Below are 22,365 nucleotides of genomic sequence, written 5' to 3' on the forward strand. Positions count from 1 at the left end.
GACCAGATTTTACAACCTGAGTCCCTTGGCCTGTACAGCCACAATCAAATGCCAGCAATTTTATAAAACAAACGTGTGTGTGTGTGTGTGTGTGTGTGTGTGTGTGTGTGTGTGTGTGCGTGTGTGTGTGTGTGTGCTTGCAATACTATCTTTGTGGGGACCTCATGTCCCCACAAAGATAGTACAATCGGAGGAAAAAACCGTGTGGGGACAAATTAATATGTCCCCACAAGGTGTTTAGGGGTTACTGTAGGTTAAGGGTTAGGGTTAGGGTTAAAAATGAATGGAATGTCCCCACAAAGTGCGCGCGTGCATGTGCACGAGAACACACCCACACACGGCTGATGTCTGGAAAGTCATGAAATATCCCAGTTGTTTATAGAGTCATACGTGTTATTTACTTCTAATCACATCCCTTTCTGTTTTCAAACAAATGACAGCTGTGGAGGCGAATAGCGCAACACTAATAGTTGATTTGCTGGACAGAACTCGGGCCTATTAACAGCATTGACGTCAGTACACATAATATTCTCAAAGCAAGGCCTGTCTACCCATCTATGTTACAAACTTACAGGTGGCCAAATATCTCACTTGATAACAAGGGGAATGATGGGTGGGTTGCAGTCTATGGTAATAGTAGGCCTAGTAGTTGTAATAGCAGTAGCAGCAATCGTAGTAGTTGTAATAGTAATAGTAGCGGAATAAAAGTTAAATATTTCAATTACATTATTTTATTATCCTCATAATCATCAAGTAAGTATACAACTCAATTACCAGGGAGCAATACTAATACAAGTCAAAAGCAGATTAAACCAAAACATACCTAATGACTGTAGCCACACTTGAACCCCCCCTCCCCACACACACACACACACACACTCGCGTGTGCACACACACACACACACACACACACACACACACACACACACACACACACACACACACACACACACACACACACACACACACACACACACACACACACACACACACACACACACACACACAATAAATAGTGCAGGCCAAATTGCAGCAGCTTTTAAGAGTCCATATACTGGTCAGTTAACAGTCCAATAATTGGTATAATAAAATGTTTGATGCCTTGATGTTTGATAGTTCATTTCCAGTTCCCTAAGTTCATTGCCTTATTATAAAGTGACACAACAACAATGGCAACAGTAGAAACCTCTGTGACATACCCTGTAAAAAAAAGGAGAAAAAAAAAGAAGAAAAAAAAAAGAAAAGAAAAGATTTCTCTTGGGCAGGGTACGGGATGTAGGAGACCACAGACCAGCTCTCAAATTCCGCCTGTTTTAACAAGCACATCTCTGCTGTAGCTCAACGTGCACTTAATGTTGTATTATCAGTGCAGTGGAGATTAAGTCCCGCATTCCTTTCCCTTTGATCTTTCCTGCATTTGACTCGTACACATGTGCGTTTCTTCTCTGTAGTGGTTGTTACATATGCAATATTGTGACACCCGATATGGCACGGCCCGTGCTATCTTACAATAACTCGCACTCGCTAATGACAAAACATGGCGTCTCCTGCTAAGTCCCGCCGGGTCTGTGGAACATCTCACAAAAATGATGTAAGCCAGAGGGGGAGGGGGGCCTTCAAGCTTGAAATGAGGGGGTGGACAACCATGTATGTGGTTTGAGTGCCGGTGGACTGTGGCAGGCACAGAAGCCACCTGCACAGAGTCATGAGACGGGACGTTCGTGGGACCCCGACGGAGACTTATGGGTGCTGTCACGGCCCAGGGCCATGTCCTTACTGTCACACAGTATGATGGAGCCCAGAGCGAGGCATTATAATGGGGCTGTCCATCTCCTGGACAGGTCTGCTTCTTCACTGCGCAGCCTCTGCACCAGCCTCTGCACTCTCTCTTGTCTTTAAGAGTCAAACGGTAGTGCATGCTTAGAATGAAAAAAATAAATGAAAAAGAATAAAAACATTTGAAAAAATATTGAATAGAAAAAATAACAGACAGACAGACAGACAGATAGATAGATGCTTTTTCGGAAAGAACTGTACTGTGATTTGCATTTAATATTTTGGAAACATTGAACTGTTCTGTGTCCAATGAACAAGGATCTTTATCCAAAATTGATATATACACGTAACTGTTTGGAAGCTGTTTGGAAAGGGACTCTTCATATCATGCCGCCGAAGTAAACAATCACCGTAATATTCTTCTACCACAAACTTCAAAGACGGAGTGACCATTTGATGAAGAAAACACATGTTAACGAAGCCTATTCATCAATCAGGCATCTGCTGCTGCCCAGCAGTGTGGTCAGAAAGAATCTGTGGCATGTGGAGTGCGGTTTAAGGAGTGCTGGAAGCGACCACCTCTTCAAGGCGTTGCTCAGCACAATGCCGGCTACTCCCTCAAAGAGCCAACTTGACGTCTTTTGGGATGGCTGTTTGGAACCTGTGGAGACATGGAGAGTCCGTGGCATTCTCCTTTAATTAATCATGGCTAGGGGAAGATTAAACAGCCAGCGCCACTCCCACGCCTTGGAGTGCTTTGTGTGGATGGACGAGGGGGACTTAGAAGTTGGGCATTGTTAGGATATTAGAACAGTCTTACTGTAGGAGAGAGTTTGTGATCGCTGCTCACTCCATTATTCTTCATCCTTTTGTTTTTTAATAGAGTGATAAGTGATGATGACCAACGACAATGCGCATATATTGGTCCTGCACTCTTTGCTTTGTAATCGGAGGGGGGTTTATTAGGCCAGATGCATGCATTTAAAGCTTGGGAATCTAGCGGCGCGGTCCGTGAATTTCAACACCTGCGCTCCACTCCCCCATAAAAAGCACTTTGCTTCATTCCCAGGGATGACTTAAGGGCATGTTCGGCTACATCGTATCCCCGTTAGACTCGGACCGCAGGTTTCACCGCCCAGCCGACATCCAAAACTCATCTGTGTTTACCGAGGTATCAGCGTCGCCATGGATTCCTACGCGGCTCAGAGATGATCTCACAAGGGCTGTCGAGAAAGAAATGGCGAAAGGGCCTGAAGGTAGCTGTGGGAGACTACAGAATAAGTAACAGTGACTTGTTGATTGAGTTTAGAATGCATTCAGGCTGCGCAATGTTCAAAAATTCTTCCACGTTAGAATCACTGCACTGTACACCATCTCATGTCTCTTTACAGTGAGTTTCTTTTCTCCCCTCTAATAAGCTGCGCTGATTCAACCCAATAAATGTTACAAAGTTGTCACCCCCGTGTTAGGAGTGAAAAATGTGCTTCCTGCCTGTGTGCAGTCTGTGTAAAACCAAACAGAAGAAACGTGTGTATATCCAACGCTTTTACTGAACTTTCACTTACATTAACACCTGAGTGATTTCCTTTCAGCCCGAGGAGGTGTGCCTCCATTTCTCTTATATCGGGAGAATTATGCGCCCGAATTGTGCATTAAAACTTTAAATGAAAAACCTGTTGACATGTCCACTGGGATCGGAAGAACACTAGGGGACTGCAGCTCTCTCTCCCCCTCTCTCTCTCAGCTCAGCCAGACCAACAGCGACATGGCCTGCCACAAGGTGTTTAATGGCTATGGGAAGTTCCCACAGGGAAATGGCTGCTAGGAGCACCGTTGAATCTGGCCCCCATGCTCCCTCCTGTTCTACAAACACAGCTCAGGCTCCAGTGATGGATGAAACAGGCCGGAGTCTACCACGGACCTTATTTATGGGACCACAAAGAGCTCCCTGTCCGTCCACACACACTGTGCGGTGAATGCCATAACATCTCACAGAGAAAGAAAGAAAAGGAAGAGAGAGAGAGAGAGAGAGAGACTGAGAGAGAGACTGAGAAAAAAAAGAGAACATCCGACATTGAGATGAAGTACATGGCATGCTTATAACGGTTCTTCTGCAAATGTGAAGCGATTGCCGCTTGTGATATGGACATTCCAGAGGTGGAAGTGAGGTAGACCACCAGAGCTATCCATAAATAGTCTGCTCTTCCAATCATGGTCATCATCACCCATGGGTTGATGATCCAGAGCCCTGGAAGTACCATTGACCTGCCCTTTCTCTGCAATGGCCCCGTCTGGGTACTTTGCCGGTGGGAAAGGATCCAGGGAATGTTTAGGACATACTGTGTTTATGGTTGTGTTTGCATGCGCGTGCGCGTGTGTGTGCGTGCGTGTTTGTGTATAGCATGTGTGTGGGTGATTGGTGGTCCTAAGTGGGCCATTGGTGCCTCAGACTGTGACCTGAAGCAGTTCACATCTCAAGTCCACTCATGGAGCCTCTGGACTGTTGCTCACAGCAGGCTTTTACAACAGGTTCTGCATTTTTGAAAGTCTAACTACCTTTAACCACTTACACCCTGGCGTCCCAATTTTGAAGAAATCATTAAGGCAAATTCATTTTTTTTACAAATTTCAAAGATTATTTTCGAAATGTTAACATTTTAAAACCTGATCTTCAAGCTCACAGTGTGTCACAAAGCGATGTACTGTGCACTTGTAAATATGCTGTTTTTGCTAGTTGTTAAACGACAAAATATATAGGACTTGAGTGCTGAAAGGGAAAGTTCACCCCAAAAATGACTTTTTTGTTTTTATCGATTACTCACCCCATGGAGACTTGAATTCATGGATATTGTTAGTCTTTTTTACAATCCTAAGCCAATAATTTGAGGAGACTCCATGTGTCTCCATAGGGAACAAAGGATGTGCTTTGTGACAAAAACTAAAAAATATGCATGAATTAAAATCTCTTTGGGCGAGTAATCGATAGAAAAAAAAAGATTTTGGTGAACTACTCCTTTAAGTACTGCAGAACCCTCTTCACAAGTAAATTTCCACGCATGGAGTTTCTTAGAGCAACATTTGTTTTCAAGGCTACGGGCAGAGAGATTACGAAACACTTCAGCATAATGAGAAAAGTATGATTGGAATTGTAAATATTTCACTCACTGTGGTGTAGCTTTTGTCTCCTTTCAAAAATGTTATCAGTGTCTGTTTCATCAAGGTCCAAATTGAGACTGACTGTCTGCTCAAGGCACACAGCGCGTTATTCATATCACAGAGGGAAAGCACTGTTTGTACTGGATGATTAACAGTCGAGACAACAGAAATCAGCCTTCATTGGAAGATTCTATTCCTGAATGTGCTCACTTCTGCCAAGTTACTGCAAAGTATGATCAATCACATCATAAAAACCTCATCCCCAATGAAGCAGCCATTTATCAAGAAAGTATTTGGCCTCAACGGTGTCCTGCGTTCATATTTATTTTGTGTTGAGTAATATTATTCAAAAGTGCTAAAGAGCAAACGACTTTGAAAAGAAAACTGTACAGGGTTTGTGAGAATCTAGTGCCACTTTGACCTTCAAGGTCCAATGTTGCTACGCACAGTGTATCACGATGGCTCCCCAATGTGGTAAATTATCCCTATGCTCCTTGATCTCTGATCCACAATAGGTCCCAGAAGCATCTGCTAGGGGCATCATCTCTCTCTCCATCTATCCTTCTGTAGAGGAGGTATAAAACACAGTTTGCCCCACGGTCCTTCCTGCTGTGTCCAATATTTGGGCTGAGGGAGCCATCTCGGCACACATTGATGACAGGACACAATGAACCAAGGCCTCCGAGCAACAATTAAATTCAACCATGTGAAGTCAGCTGAGAGGAAAATGGAAGGAGAAGAGACAAAGCGAGAAGAGGAGGAGAGACATCCCTATTGGCGGGCGTCACTGAATGTGGACTGACAGTTTATTGTTAAAGAGACTGAAAGAGATAATCATGAATGCCCCTGAGGCATACAGCTTCACAACATACAAAAAAATCAAAGATTTATTTCAAATTTATTCAGACAGTCTGAGAAAAACAGTGCACTTTGAAAAGTATTTTTGTCTATCGGGGCTTCTATTAATCTTGGTAATGCGCTGTGGATGATGAGGAAGCTTCAGAGATTATAGAATGGAAAAGACAGACAGACAGTAGACCTTGTGAGTCATGAAGAGCAAAAAAAAGTGCGTTCTCAGACTTCTCACAGAGCCGTTTCATGAGCAATTAGCCTTAGCTTTCATAACAGAGGCAATCCGCCCCACAACCGACAGAAAGCCTGCCATGTTCAGCTCCCATTCCTCTGTGACGAAAGCTTTCTGTGAGAAAAGACACTGTGGGCCCTTGGAAATTCATGACCAAGCTGTCCATCACAGCCCTGTTCTTTCAGCCGAGAACGCCCGAGAGGATCAAAATGAGCCCGGCACGTGTTACAGAGCTCTCTAGATCAGGCTTTCTAGTGCAGTGGTTCTCAACCTGTGGGTCGGGACGGGGGTCCCCAAATTATTTTGGGAGGTCCCCAGATGAGAAGCTTAATGTGAAAAATTGTTTTTAAGTGTATAGAGGGTATCTGCACATTTATTAAGTGACAATTTAAGGACTTTTCAATACCTCTATAATGACAAATTAAACATTGGCCAAATTGTCAAATATTAGAGGCAGAATAGAACCGTGTTATACAAAATGTAACTCCTCAACTCTCGGGGGGTCAGGGGGTCGCCAGTTAAAATATGATTATTTGGGGGGGTCGCGGCCAGAAAATGTTGAGGACCACTGTTCTAGAGTGCTGTGACGCAAGTCCAGGGTTGCCTCAGGAAATTTTGATACTATTTGGAATTGATCAATATCACTTCAGTCTAACCACTGATACTTAGTTAACAGACCGGCTTGCACTGTACTTGGTGCGTTCTTTTTCAGCCTATATACAACAAGTGTCTGCACCAAAAATAGACGATCTACAAGCTCACAACGTGTCACAACATGACACGTTGCGAGCTTATAGATAGGCTATTTTTGGTGAATGTTCCCTCCAGAATAGGGATGCTGGGGTTTAAGTGACTAAAGTGTGGCCAAGTGTAGAAGTTATTTTCAATCTGTTGTATAATGGAAACAGATATTCTCTCAAGTTTTCCTCGTGACTGTTTTGACACATATTTAATTTACTGTAAAGTTTCATCCATCACTGTAATTCAGGGGTGCCGTTGATGAAAATGTTATTAACAGGGGTGACCGGAGACAATTTTCTTTTTAAACCACCACTCTAGATAAAAGATGGAAATGCTGCAGTCTTAAAGAGACATTTCACTTTAAAAAAAACGTCCCCGTCCAGGGCCTCTCCCCATACACAACCATTGTAACTTCAAACTCCATTTTAACCATGATAGATTCATTAAAAACACTCATTATTTATTCTGGTGACTCATACTACCTTCCTAATAGCTGGCCGTGTTTTTTCAATAACGTCATTCATTTATTTTTAATATATCTTTATTGTATTTCATTTTCTTTCCATTTTCCCAAATAATTATTAAAAATAAATGAAAAACGTTATCGAAAAAACACGTCCAGCTCACATATTAGGACAATATTATGAGTCACCAGAAAACATAATGGGTGTTTTTAATGAAGCTAAAATCAAATATCAAAAAACCGAATGACGCAAATTAAAATCTGTCCGGGGTCTTCATAAAAGCCTGATTAGATGATAAAATGACCAAAAGTTTTTTTGAAAGTGAAATATCCCTTTAATGTTACTCTTACAATGTCACATGGCTTGACTAGGCCAATACCATTTCACTCCAAAAAATAGCAGGAGGATTCCCGAGACCTGGAATTCTCACTGTGATGAAATGAAATCCAGGGGACGTTCTCGTAGCACTGCAGCCTGGGTCAGGAGTGGGACATTGAGCGCATTAGCCACGCAGCTCCAGAGGCTCTGTGTTATCTGATAAGGGCAGGAGAGCTGAATTGATCCTGATCTTAAACTCTCGTAAGCTGGGGGAGATTGTGGAGATACTGGCCTCTGCCTCTCCTGGGCTGTGCACCCTGGGCTGCACGGCTGGGAAGCAATTTCCACCGCACTTTGGGGCTGATTGCGTTGTGTTTCTCCAAGGGGGGTACAAAAAAAAAGGAACTGATGTCTGATTAATCAGCAACAGGGCCTCAAAAAGTAAAACAACAACCATCTGGTTCGCTATCACAGCGTATCAGAGTGCAGTGTGCGTATTTGCGTGTGTATGGGTATGTGTCATTGTAATATTATCAAGTTCACGGTGAAAGAGATTGGGTTGTAAATACTACCCTAAATGGTTGTAAATACCACAGTAAAATAACCTCTGCCAGCCGAATAAGATGACATAAACACACAAACAGATGTACCGGGAGAGGCACCAGCCTGTCTGTGGAAGTGGCCATAAACCCTGGAGGCAACGCAAGTTTGTTGTTATGGGAAGCGGAATACACCACTGTTTACTTCTCAATTCCAGAGCAGCGTGTTTTGCAATAGCAAACTGTGATTCTGCGGGTTTTAGGGAGATAACTCCCTCCGGAGAGGACAGAGCAGGCGAGAGAGCCTGAGAGCCAATCGCCTGGCACTCTGCTGAGATACAAGAGGGAATCGCAGGGCTCACTGAGGCCGAGCCAACATGGTGAGGTAATGCCACAGTGGCTTGTTAATAGGCCAAAGAGTACAAAAAGGCGTGTCGTCGTCAGCACGCTGCCCATCCACAGAGATATGTCAAGATGAGAATCAACTACCATGCCCATAAAAGTGACAAGGGGATGGCTTCATATTCACAGATGGGCTGGTTTTGGCACCAGCCCGTCATTATTCCATTAACAGTGTGGCGGGCAACGATGACATGATTCATAACTCGTCGCAAGACAGTGTCGCACGTCTACAAGCACACGTCTCCCATGCGGCGCGTTGTGAGCTTGTAGGTCAACACCATCATGCAGACAAGCGTAAATTAGGCTTGAGAGGGGAGGTTTCATTTAGGAAAAGCTGCCTACTGACAGCCATAAATCTATTTCTCATGGTCTGTATAATCCTTAACATGCCATGTCTACTACCACCCACTCAAATTCTTCGCTCCTGTTTCCAAAAAGAGTCCCACCAGATATAATTGTTTCTGCGTGCTCTTTGAATGAAGCAAGCTTTAACAATCCCTCTTCTGATTTTATTATTTTAGAAATGCCTGCTGTATTCACTTGGCTTATTGAAAACATGCCTCGGCCCAAGCGCATCAGAAAACTTTTTTAGACGCCTGTTTGAGTGTGTGCATGTATGCGTGTGTGTGTGTGTGTGTGTGTGTGTGTGTGTGTGTGTGTGTGTGTGTGTGTGTGTGTGTGTGTGTGTGTGTGTGTGTGTGCGTGCGCGTGCGCGCGCGTGCTCGCTCATAAGTGTGTTTTTATGTATGCTTCAGCATGTGTTCACATGCCTGTTCGTATCCTTGCATAAGCAAACGTGCATATTGTACGTACCATGTGTAGATAAAATGGAAAAGGCATCTCTGTGTGTTCCTCAGCAAATGGAATCCAGTCAGGTTGTCTTGCCGACCATCTGGAGATGACATGGCTGCTGATAGGTCCTCCTGAATGCCAGTGAGTGAGACAGACATATTTTGGAGATGAGACAAGGCAATTACTGCTAAGCAATTTCTCCCTCCAGCATGGGCGGGGATACTGGGATGGGCCTGACAGTATGATCAGCCCTGGGTCAAATGGGATTTGAGGTAGACCTTTATTAATCCCATGGGGGAAATTCTGTGTTTTCACCCAGCTGATAGCTCCTCAGATGGTCATGGGGGAGGCTGTTAGGGGTTAAATGTCTTGCACAGGGACCCAAACATACAGTGTACCGTCCAGGCTGGCAGGCGTAGTAAGAAGATGACCTTCTGACTACCAGACAGGCTTTTTTATGCTTTTATTGATAGGATGCTTAAGATGGGGAGTGATTTGTTGCAAAGACCATCGGGATGTGGACTCGAACGCGCTATGTACTCTTGTCAGGCTACTTTTGAGCCTAGATGCCCAGACCGCTACGCCAGCAGTCCGGGCCACCTGATTCTGGTTTTATACATCTCATTGTGGAACTGGTCACACCTGCATCATAGCACATGTGATTGCGTGTATCGCGCAACCATTACGCTCTGCTGTATTTCATTCAGGATGGTTAGACTTGGCGAATGGTTAGACTTGGCGTTCGTCCCCTTATTTTTGCTAGGCAGCATGCAAAGCAAAATCAGGAAACGCTATGCAATACCTACCATTGTATACAAGAGCGGGGCGGCCTAAATCAGAATACCCTTTGAGCCTATGCCAGACTCTGATCTCAAAGGTGGAGGAGGCAGCTAGAAGCAGCAGCAGAAATGTAGCATCATGAGAGGCAGAGATCTAATGAATGAGGAGGCCATATAATAAAGGGGCCGCTTTGTTGATTGGAGTGTAGAATAGCGTGGCTGATTTGGTAACGATCAGCAGAGCTGTGAATGGTGTGTAGAAATGTGTGGCTGATTGAAAACAATCAGCAGACTGGCATCTCATTACAGCTGAGGCGTGCACGACTCCCATGCCCTGCATGAACTAATGCCATGCTTCATATATTTATAGCTCCCATAATTCATTACATGCACAATGCTGTAATTATTCCTTCGATTGGTCCATCAATGAAAACAGTCTCAACAAAAGTAGTCTTGCATGGCCAGACTGTTCCCTCCCACAATTTTCAAATGCTTCCGTCATACAGTCTGGAGAACGGAAGCTCTGATCATGAGTAAGCGATAAAGCGGAAGTGAAGCCTCCTCCCCACTTCCGTGTTGTCTTTACATTCGTGAAAAATAAAATGTATCCTTCCTAAATTAAAATCATCTAAGCATACACAGCTTGCTGCTTAGCAGAAATAGAAATAAAAATATGTTTTCGTAATGCCAGCTTCCGTTACTCGGATTAGGTGTAGTTCCAGGCAAATCTATACTACAGTATAGCATTCAGAGATTGTCTGACTACAACAAAAGCATAGTGACTGACCGGCATGTTTAAGACAAAGGACACCAAAGGTCATATTTTGTGTAATACTTGACCGTTATGCACATTGTCTATACATGTTTATAGCTCCCATACTTCATTAGATGCACAAATAGCACATGCAAAACGCTGCAGCAATTCCCTTGATTGGTCCATCAATTAAACAGTCTCAACCAGCAGCATTGGTGATTGAGATGTTTAAGACAAAGGACATCGGTAGATGTTTCTGTTAACTGAAGAGAAAAGACAAAGTATTCATGTTTTGTGTAATCGCATGCTTGAGCAATGCTGTCCACTTTGTTGTGACAGGATCGTTTGTCACTGAGATTTCTTTCACCTGTTGCAAAAGAATGGAAAACTCATAAGGCTGGCTCATGTCCAGTTTGTTGTACATGTTAAGAGCTCCATATTATGGGATTAGATTCATGCCAAATGTCCAAACCTTGAAAGTAGTATTTCAAGACTGTAAAATGGTTTTGAATCTCTGAAAAAAAAATTTGAATCTCCGAAAAATAATTTGAATCTCTGAAAAAAAAAATTGAATCTCCGAAAAAAAAATTGAATCTCTGAAAAAAAAATTTGAATCTCTGAAAAAAAAAATTGAATCTCTGAAAAATTATTTCGAAACTCTGTACAATGTCTTGGCAGAATTTCTTCAGAGATACAAATCACTTTTTAGAGTTTCGCCAACACATTTTCAGAGTGTCAACTTCATCATAAACACAGTTTCAGAATATACATTTTGGCACTTTTCTCCCTGCATAAAACCTTGTAAACTCCTGACTCATAATAAAGATTTCAAAACCTTGAGAGTTATTTTCAATCTCTGAAAATATTTTTTGTAAGACTGAAAAATGATTTCAAAACGCAGAAAAGTGATTTGAATCTGTGACAAAACGTGTTGTATCTCTGAAGAAATTCTGCCAAGACATTGTACAGTGTTTCGCCCACACATTTTCAGAGTTTCAACTTCATCAGAAACACAGTTTCAGAATATACATTTTGGCACTTTTCTCCCTGCATATTATTTTGTTCTCCGTGTAAATAGTGATTGTTTTCGTAGCTTGCAACTCTATTGTTGAAAGACTCAAAGTCATCTTCAAGGGTTAAACTTTCACACACCACAGCACGATGCATGCGCATCTGACGCTATGCAATCAAGGTCTGTGCCTGAAGCTAGTTGCAGTTTTGTGGTCTGAAGCTAGTTGTTTTGTATGTGAAGGATTTTGTTTCGAACCTGAAGGATTTGGTTTTGAAGGGAGGCGGGGGGAGCGGGGGGGAGCGGAGGCGGGACCGGGGGTGTCCAGTCCAATCACAGAAGCTCACGGTGATTGACAGACTACCCAGCCAATGACAGTCACAACATGACGTCATGACGTCATGACGCCGACACAGGAAGGCGCACGCATTTTATTACATGGTGGTCCTCCTCCTAGAAGGATCAACTCTGTGCGTCGTATTAAATGGATTTTATTCCAGGATAAAGTCCCCACATAACAACATGTCTGCAATACAGGTGAGCAAAGTTCCTAATACTCATTGCGTGTATACTCGGTCGCGTTTCTGCGACGGTAGGTCACAGAATTCATAAGTCAAGTCAACAGTTTTGGTGTAACAGTCTCACTCGGCGATAACATAACATTAGGTTTTCAGAGCGTTTGTATTTGTCACGGTGGTGTGTAATCACATTTGATTTCGTTGTGAAATCACTAAGGCAGTGTTTTTCAAACACAAAAATCAGCTTTGACAGTATACAAATGGAACCAAATGGACCCCAACGGGTTCATTTGGTACCATTTGTATACTAGCTGTCAGTTACTGGTATGGGTCAATAGACCAGTGGTTCTCAACCTTTTCAGGCCGCGACCCCCAAAATAATCATATTTTAACTGGGGACCCCCCACCCTGACGAGAGTTGAGACATTACATTTTGTATAACACAGTTCTATTGTTGCGAGGCGTTGTTGTGAGCATGTAGATCTGCAATTTTCACAATTTCTGCATTTTATATTTGACAATATGGACAATATTGGCTACATTCATTTTATTTCATAGGTATTAAATCCTTAAATGGTCACGTTAGAAATGTATAGATACCCTCTATATACACTTAAACTTTATGTTGGTTTGTTTACTGCTGAGAGATAAAACAATGTTGCACATTAACTTAATCATCTGGGGCCCCCCACAATAATTTGGGGAACCCCCTGGCGGTCCCGACCCACCGGTTGAGAACCACTGATGTAGACTAAAGTGTCCATTTGGTTTCATTTGTATACTGTCATTGCTGGTATTGGTCAATGTGTAGACTAAAGGGTCCATTTGGTTCCATTTGGTTCTGTTTGCATAGTGCAGTACATGTTCCGGACTACCAAAAACAAGTACCTGAATAAGTCAAGAAAACTTGTTTAAGTCAGGGTCCACAGGATACTCAAATCATCATCATACATAAATATACTAGGCAACAATATACAAGTGGAGGTCTCCACTTCATAGGATATGCATTCCACATAGAAGGAGAATGACTTAAGTCCCTTGTTAGATCAAAATCTGGGTTTAACGTGGTCTGTGGAGCATGGCACATACTCCATCACAAATCATGATGCACAGTGATGTATGTTGTTGTTATTGCATGTTGTGGCAATCTATTGTACTGTATGTCTATATGGGACAAAATGACACAAATTCTGAGTAGTTCTAGTCATTGTGTTTGTGTTGTGTATTTATTAATGGATTGGCCTTAAAAATTATAAATTTTCGAATCCAGAAGCTCCTCAACAAAACATTTTTCTTTGCAGGATGATGTAGACGATATTGCTGAAATGTCCCAATATCTCCTTAGCTATGTTTCAGCAAGACGACATGGAGGGAGGGGACGACTATCCCAGCAGCACCTTCAGATGCTGGATGGGGCCCCAGCAGTGCAGACAGTAGGCACATGCAGAGGTAACACATAATACATTTTCGCTGGATACTTGGTAAACTTGAATGTTGCTCTGTACTTGATCTGATATTTTGTTCCCTTGCTATCTTGTGATGTTTAAATGATATGAAAGAATAAATTAATCCAAATTCATGTCCTTTCAGGAAATGTTTCCATGTCCACTGTGTGGTGTAACATTTCCAAGAGGGGACATAGATGAGCATGCCAGCTTCTGTGGAGATGGGTACGAATACATTTGACTTAATCATGCCTTTACGTTTCACTAATGTGATGTTTGTTTTTACAATTACTGCAGAGGTTCTGATTAGGGCTGTCACGATATGAAATTTTACATGACGATTAATTGTCACTCAAATAATTGGCGATTAACGATTTAATTGTGTATTTGTCGTTGATAATTACATTTCTGTTTGGCTTTTAGGCTTTGAAGTTGCATATGGTAGATATGACACATAACCTAAATATACAAATACATTACTGACATATTTGACAACTTACTACTTAAAAAATAAGCAGTCTCAGGTTGAGCTGAGGGTCCCAGTCACACAACGGTCGGTCCTGTTGTCCCGGGTCCCAGCCACGCATCACTTGGTCCTGCTGTTCCAGCCTTCCGGGTACGATTCACACCTCAAAAACACACCTTTATACAGGTATTACAGGTGTTAAGTTATTAAAAGGTATTGCCTTTTTAGACAGAGGGACGGACTGACAGTCTGTGCCCACCACAGCATCTGTGCTAACTCAATTGGCCCTAGTCTGGGATCACTTCACTTTTCGGGCTTGTAACCGGTCTGGAGCGGAAACCACAAAACGTCATGTTGTAGTACTCAAAGGACTACAATTTGGTCGCAACTATCCACCGGAAACAGTTTTAACCCAAAATAATTCCCCTGCGCTCAAGGACATACTTTTAGGACCTACCTAATAAACTCTGTGATGCGGAGTAGTTTTGCCTTTGAAAAAAATGTTTGGTATATGCATCTTTTAGTCCAACTGTTAGCGACTGGCAAGACTACACAAGGCTACTCGAGCATTTTAATAGGGATTGGGGAAACAAACGGAGGGAACCAAATCAAAGCGACGCCGCTTCTTCTAGTGGTTTCCGCGCTTTAGGTGGAAACCAAACGGCCTGTTATGAACGAAACACCAGGCTTTCTCTCAGAAAGCCTGGTGGGCGAGGTTACAATTGGCCCATGTTCGGGGGTGGGTGATAATAGTCACTGCATGTATTTTTACGGGCTGGGGTGGCACCTGTCATCAGGTACCCCTGGCCGGGAGGAGTAGGACAAAGGCTCTATATCCTTCTGGTGGGGGTTTCTGCCTGGTGCAGCAGTGACTGACAACAAAGAAATGTGTGTGAGGAGTAATCAAATGAAAAATGGGGTCTTCAAAATAATTGGCTGCTTTAAATAACATTAAAGACAGAGAGAACAAGATATGCAATATACTACCATCTAAAATGACAAATGATATTTCTCAGGTTTGAATGGGTTAATTTGGCCATAATGCTACACGGTAAACTCTCTAAGCCATTACAGTTGTTTCCAATACAGACAATCTCTGCTATCGGTCACTTATGCAGATGTTCTTGGTTAGACTTAACCATATTTTCTGTTACAGGATTCGTGGAGACCAAGGAGTTGAAAATATGGACACCGCCTTTATGTTCCAGAGACGTGGTACAGGCAGAGCTAGTTATATCTCTGGAAAAAGTGTACACAATTAAAGGTAATGTCTTGAGAAAGTTTATAGCATCCCAACAAGTCAATGTTCCTTGGTGTGAAACTGATAAACTGCAGTTAAACATCATATCACATTTTGCCAGTCCCTATTCCTTATAGGAGTGTAAGTCACCTTCAGGCGGGTGCCCCCCCCGCCTGAAGGCCCCCCCCCTCCCATTTCTTTTCTCCTCTTTTTCTGCGATTGTAATTGATGTTATCCTATGTAAAGTACTATGTTTTATCCATCTTTCAATGGTATATGAGATACATAAAGTGGTTCCTGGTGCAAACTGCTAAAAAACTCTTCAATCAATCAATACACATTTGTACTTTTGCAATATTGAACGGCTGTGACGAGATGTGTGGATGGCCGCCACCTAGATATTTTATGATGTGCTCCTCACACTGGAGGAAGACCTTGAACGTGACATCTCCAAGTGCATCTTTTTTTGTGTGCATTATGTTTTCCTACCTCGCCTTTGAGCAGCGCTACATGTCTTTACAGTCGAGTGATCCCTACGCTCTATGGCAGAACTACCATTCCAGCATGTCATCTTACAGAGTGTTAACATACCCTTTTCAGGACAGAGGGAAACCACACTCCAGAACAACTGTGGCATATGGGACAGCTCAACACCCCAGTGGAAGAAGGAAATATTGAGGTAACTTTATTAACCCCTATTGCTGTGTTTTATATTGTCTACTTCTCAGCTGCCATGAATGAAGCTAACATATTACTGTTATTTATGAAATTGTTATTAGGGGTCTAAGCTTAATGTGTGTGCGTGTGTGTGCGTGCCTGTGTGTGTGTGTGTGTGTGTGTGTGTGTGTGTGTGTGTGTGTGTGTGTGTGTGTGTGTGTGTGTGTGTGTGTGTGTGTGTGTGTGTGTGTGTGTGTGTGTGTGTGTGTGTGACAAAATCTCATGTGTAGGACCTGCAAAATGCAGAAATGGACTGGGAGACCACCGAGACATCTTGAGTTCAGGTCCCAGAATTTCCGGTGCCCATCTCAAGATCTGTCAGCACTTCAGTCTGCAATTGACCCTCTAGCAGATGACGATTCAAATGGCTATAACGTTTATATTGAGGTGCTAGCCTTTGTCACCGAAACACTCAAATATCACATTGACATGGATTAAAGTTATCAGGCGCCAAAACTGATTTCTTGTTTCACAGAGAAAATGTCTACCAAATTCATGCAGTCTTAACATAATTCAGCACGATGTGTTTCAAGTTTCAATTCAGTTGTCCAATGTGTGGCCCTTCATTCACTTTATTGAAGTCAGTATGGCCCTCTGGAAATAAATGATGCCCACCCTTGCATTAGAGTATGGTCTCAGTTATTTCATATAAAATCAAAGGTTAAAGTCAATCAATCAAAGGCTATATTTACATCTTGTGTTTAGGAATGAGCGCTGATTGTGTGGGGGGCTACTTTCACACTCGTATACAAATCACACATTAGGACTTGGGTAAACATTTGCAGTCCTTATGGGTTGTTCCCTTGACACATCACTGTGACATCACAGGTGACATGTATGGGCATAAAAGATATTAAGGTCAATTTAAACACCCTAATTTATACCTCCTAATGGAACCCACAGAGTCCCTGGAATACACTTTGAGAACGTCCCAGAATATAACATAGTATTAGGTCAGATTTGGTTGTGGAGGGCTCTTTAGCCTTTGTAAAGTGTCTTGAGATAACTTGTTATGATTTGACACTTTAATAAAATTGAATTGAATTGATGGCTTCTGGCAACTAAGGACTGACCAAATCATGCTGTGCCAACCTTGGGAGCGTCACTCTGGTTGACTGCTCCTCGTCCTCTATAGCATACCATAGAATGGATGAGGAGATAATCAGGACAGCCAGCTAAAATATGTGATGGTGCCAGTACATATTGTATGACTTTTTCATTCCATTTAGGTTGCTCTCAGATGAAACCTCAGTTTGCTGTCTTCAGTCATCTAGGTTCTCCATGCATCCTTCATCAGAATGTCTACATTATTGATATGTGGAATCCCACAGTACCAATACCTTAGCTGGGAGATCAATTAGCAAATATTTATTATCACAGCTACCTCCCGATAGATAATCTAGCGTAACTTGTCTTTACTTGAGTACATTTTAAAGTTGGTTGTTGCAAATATTCAGACCATGTTCTTTAGCACGTCTCTTTCATTGTAAGATAAGTAATAGCATGGTCATAGGAATGATAGCTGTGCTTGTACCTCCAATCATCCATTCGAAAAAAGTACCCGATTCTAGACAACAGCAGGTGGGAATTTGTTAGGCATTAATTACCCTAAGACCACCTTAAAATGCATTAGTTAACCCCACTAGGTCCTGTTGGACTTTTAATGGCCAATACATGTTTATTACTTGAATAGGTATTATACACTACGCTATAAACACAAATCACTCAATGCTGACAGCTGGTCAGCAGTTGGTTTAATAATGTACACATACTTAGGCCTACACAACATTTTGGACAAGTAAGATACAGACTTGTCATAATACATTGTTGCAGCAGACACGGTACAGTACACAACTATAAACACTGTAGCTTTTGTTGTCATTTGGAGTAAACGGTGTACATATAAATAAATTATATTCATATCACTGTTTTTTTTTTTTCAGTGGTAGAACGTGTTTATTCTCTACTGTTCATTTTAATTTACAGCAGTATATTTTAAAACCAAAAATACATTAATAACCACTACAGCCATACTTCTATTTGAAGTCCATCTATGACTTAAGAAAACAAAAATAAAGCACTCAGAGCAGAACACATTGACTGAACTTTGTCATTTTTATTTTTTACAAAATACACAACTGTAGAAAAATTCGAAGTACGGTGCTTCAAGTGGCAATTATGGTAATAGTTTGTCTTCTGCATGTTTAGGTAATCTCACATTTCTCAATACTACAATAGTTGAAAAACAAGGTGCTTTGTTGTAATAAAAGCCAACCGGTTTCGACCTTCATGCGGTCTTCATCAGGGCAGGTACAAGTGTCAACATCTGACACTAACCTACCCTGATGAAGACCGTTTGAAGGTCAAACATGTTGGCTTTTATTGCATAAATAAAGCACCTTGTTTTTATTACCTCTCCTCATGACTTTCTGAGTGCTCGGATCACTCCTGGTTGCTCTTAATGCCATCCTTTTGACCAGACCTACTTTTTTTTTACATTTCGGCGTGTATTTTGTAGTCCAGTTCCCCTTGTCTCAAACCTTTCAGAAGACATCACTGTTTGTAAAGGACTATACCAAAGCACAATGTGTTTGCCTGGCTTTAAAATATAGTTTCTCTCGTTCTCTGATCTGTTAAATTTCCCTTTTGGAAGTCTAATTCTTTGAACTTGAAGAGACAGGAAGCATGTTACTGTTTGTTTGTTTATAATCAGTTAAACCCATGTTAATGCACTTTAAGATAATGTTCTTAAAGGAGTAGTTCACCCACAAAATGACTTTTTTTCTATTGATTAGTCACGCCATGGAGACTAGAGTTCAATAATATTTTTCGTTTTTTGTTGCATTCCTAAGACAAAAATGTGATAACAATAAATGTACCCCCATTCGTTCCGGATGGGGACCCGTTTCGACGGGTCCCCATCCGGAATCAGGGGGGGTAAATTTACTCTAAAAATATTATTGAACTCTGCTCTCCATGGCATGAGTAATCAATAGAAAAAAAGTCATTTTGTGGGTGAACTACTCCTTTAATGTTCTGTATCCGTCTCTGCCCTGCTATGCCATTAGAACATTTGCTGCACTATACATGAGATGTTTATAAGAAAATAGGCATTTTTGAAGGCCATTGAATTTCAAAATTAACACAGACTGAGCCTCGGCGCTCATGCCCTCGTAGAAGCCTCTGTCGTCCAGCCACTGGGACATGTGGCTGCAGCTGGCTGGGTAGTGGGCCTGGGGGGGAGGGAGGGAGGGAGGGGGGCAATTTTTAGATTTTCTGTTACTTTTTACACACCATTATAATCAGGGTTCCCACACATGTTTACCAATTAATTTCCAAAACCTTTCCAAAACCTTTCCAGAATATTTAACCCAATTTCCAGGACTATATAACAATAATTCAGCTCAATAACAGGTCGCTTACTCCTATGCGCAATGCCCAAAGACAGGTAGTGTATGCCAGTGGTTCTCAATCTTTTCAGGCTGTGACCCCCGAAATAATCATGTTTTAACTGGGGACCCGGCACCCTGACGAGCACTAAGAGTTGAGGAATTTTGTATAACACGGTTCTATTGTGAAAATAGCCGATCTACATGCTTACAACGCCTCGAGGCGTTGTGAGCATGTAGATCGGCTATTTTCACAATTTCTGCCTCTAATATTTGACAATTTGTCCAATGTTTAATTTGTCATTTCAGAGGTATTAACAAAATCAATAACCAAAGACAATGCATAGCTATTTTTCCAGGACCTTCTGGGACCCTTGATAAATTCCAAAACGTTTCCAGTACTGGAAAAATATTTTTCTAATTTCAAAATATTTCCAGGAATTTCATGACCGTGGGAACCCTGTATAAGGAATAGGGACTGGCAAAATGTGATATGATGTTTAACTGCAGTTTATCAGTTTCACACCAAGGAACATTGACTTGTTGGGATGCTATAAACTTTCTCAAGACATTACCTTTAATTGTGTACACTTTTTCCAGAGATATAACTAGCTCTGCCTGTTCCACGTCTCTGGAACATAAAGGCGGTGTCCATATTTTCAACTCCTTGGTCTCCACGAATCCTGTAACAGAAAATATGGTTAAGTCTAACCAAGAACATCTGCATAAGTGACCGATAGCAGAGATTGTCTGTATTGGAAACAACTGTAATGGCTTAGAGAGTTTACCGTGTAGCATTATGGCCAAATTAACCCATTCAAACCTGAGAAATATCATTTGTCATTTAGATGGTAGTATATTGCATATCTTGTTCTCTCTGTCTTTAATGTTATTTAAAGCAGCCAATTATTTTGAAGACCCCATTTTTCATTTGATTACTCCTCACACACATTTCTTTGTTGTCAGTCACTGCTGCACCAGGCAGAAACCCCCACCAGAAGGATATAGAGCCTTTGTCCTACTCCTCCCGGCCAGGGGTACCTGATGACAGGTGCCACCCCAGCCCGTAAAAATACATGCAGTGACTATTATCACCCACCCCCGAACATGGGCCAATTGTAACCTCGCCCACCAGGCTTTCTGAGAGAAAGCCTGGTGTTTCGTTCATAACAGGCCGTTTGGTTTCCACCTAAAGCGCGGAAACCACTAGAAGAAGCGGCGTCGCTTTGATTTGCTTCCCTCCGTTTGTTTCCCCAATCCCTATTAAAATGCTCGAGTAGCCTTGTGTAGTCTTGCCAGTCGCTAACAGTTGGACTAAAAGATGCATATACCAAACATTTTTTTCAAAGGCAAAACTACTCCGCATCACAGAGTTTATTAGGTAGGTCCTAAAAGTATGTCCTTGAGCGCAGGGGAATTATTTTGGGTTAAAACTGTTTCCGGTGGATAGTTGCGACCAAATTGTAGTCCTTTGAGTACTACAACATGACGTTTTGTGGTTTCCGCTCCAGACCGGTTACAAGCCCGAAAAGTGAAGTGATCCCAGACTAGGGCCAATTGAGTTAGCACAGATGCTGTGGTGGGCACAGACTGTCAGTCCGTCCCTCTGTCTAAAAAGGCAATACCTTTTAATAACTTAACACCTGTAATACCTGTATAAAGGTGTGTTTTTGAGGTGTGAATCGTACCCGGAAGGCTGGAACAGCAGGACCAAGTGATGCGTGGCTGGGACCCGGGACAACAGGACCGACCGTTGTGTGACTGGGACCCTCAGCTCAACCTGAGACTGCTGTCTTCTGAAATTCTTGATTTAAATACAAGAATACTATCAGAACTAGGGCTGTCACAATTATTACATAATCGCCTAATCGTGATTATTTGACATTATCGCAATTATTTTGTCATAATCGTGAATGTTGAAAAATTTCAGAAATAGTGGAAATAGCCGATCTACAAGCTCACAACGCGTCGCGATGCGACGCGTTGTGAGCTTGTAGATCGGCTATTTCCACTATCAATGTTATTTTTTAAGTAGTAAGTTGTCAAATATGTCAGTAATGTATTTGTATATTTAGGTTATGTGTCATATCTACCATATGCAACTTCAAAGCCTAAAAGCCAAACAGAAATGTAATTATCAACGACAAATACACAATTAAATCGTTAATCGCCAATTATTTGAGTGACAATTAATCGTCATGTAAAATTTCATATCGTGACAGCCCTAATCAGAACCTCTGCAGTAATTGTAAAAACAAACATCACATTAGTGAAACGTAAAGGCATGATTAAGTCAAATGTATTCGTACCCATCTCCACAGAAGCTGGCATGCTCATCTATGTCCCCTCTTGGAAATGTTACACCACACAGTGGACATGGACACATTTCCTGAAAGGACATGAATTTGGATTAATTTATTATTTCATATCATTTAAACATCACAAGATAGCAAGGGAACAAAATATCAGATCAAGTACAGAGCAACATTCAAGTTTACCAAGTATCCAGCGAAAATGTATTATGTGTTACCTCTGCATGTGCCTACTGTCTGCACTGCTGGGGCCCCATCCAGCATCTGAAGGTGCTGCTGGGATAGTCGTCCCCTCCCTCCATGTCGTCTTGCTGAAACATAGCTAAGGAGATATTGGGACATTTCAGCAATATCGTCTACATCATCCTGCAAAGAAAAATGTTTTGTTGAGGAGCTTCTGGATTCGAAAATTTATAATTTTTAAGGCCAATCCATTAATAAATACACAACACAAACACAATGAC

General features: G+C 41.9%; 2 long non-coding RNA genes across 2 annotated transcripts; one reads left to right on the forward strand and one right to left on the reverse strand.

The window, feature by feature from the left end:
• The first annotated feature begins 12,158 nt into the window (after positions 1-12,158).
• Positions 12,159-18,035, forward strand: LOC308303299. The gene is made up of 5 exons (XR_013962978.1): positions 12,159-12,351; positions 13,678-13,781; positions 13,923-14,393; positions 15,400-16,162; positions 16,431-18,035. It is a non-coding gene; the product is annotated as an uncharacterized lncRNA (long non-coding RNA).
• A 330-nt stretch (positions 18,036-18,365) lies between these two features.
• LOC308303355 lies at positions 18,366-21,397 on the reverse strand. Its single transcript, XR_013962985.1, has 3 exons — positions 21,278-21,397; positions 20,165-20,272; positions 18,366-19,433 (listed from the first exon to the last, which is right to left on the reverse strand). It is a non-coding gene; the product is annotated as an uncharacterized lncRNA (long non-coding RNA).
• Positions 21,398-22,365: the final 968 nt, after the last annotated feature.

This window comes from Nannobrachium achirus, assembly GCF_963921795.1.
Source record: "Nannobrachium achirus genome assembly, chromosome: 18".
NCBI classification, from domain to species: domain Eukaryota; kingdom Metazoa; phylum Chordata; class Actinopteri; order Myctophiformes; family Myctophidae; genus Nannobrachium; species Nannobrachium achirus.